Below are 292 nucleotides of genomic sequence, written 5' to 3' on the forward strand. Positions count from 1 at the left end.
GGGGCCCTGTGAGCGGGAAAGGGAGAGGCGGCGGGGCCAGCGGGGCGTCTGCCGTTTCCTCACACGGCGCAGCAGGTCCTGCCTCCGCATAGGTGTCAGTTCCTGACGCAGAGGAGCCCGAGGAGGGCGGGCTTCAACCCGTAGCACCATGAATCCCTGAGATGTGTTACCGTTGGCTGTGTGGCTCCGGCCAACTCCAGCTCCAAATTCCGATGCGCGTTCTTAACGTTGATGAGTGACCATTCGGGGCAAATCTCGGTGATGGCTAACGTGCTGGGTGTTCCCACCGTGT

This window comes from Haliaeetus leucocephalus, unplaced genomic scaffold (genome assembly GCF_000737465.1).
Source record: "Haliaeetus leucocephalus isolate CR32 unplaced genomic scaffold, Haliaeetus_leucocephalus-4.0 Scaffold555, whole genome shotgun sequence".
NCBI classification, from domain to species: domain Eukaryota; kingdom Metazoa; phylum Chordata; class Aves; order Accipitriformes; family Accipitridae; genus Haliaeetus; species Haliaeetus leucocephalus.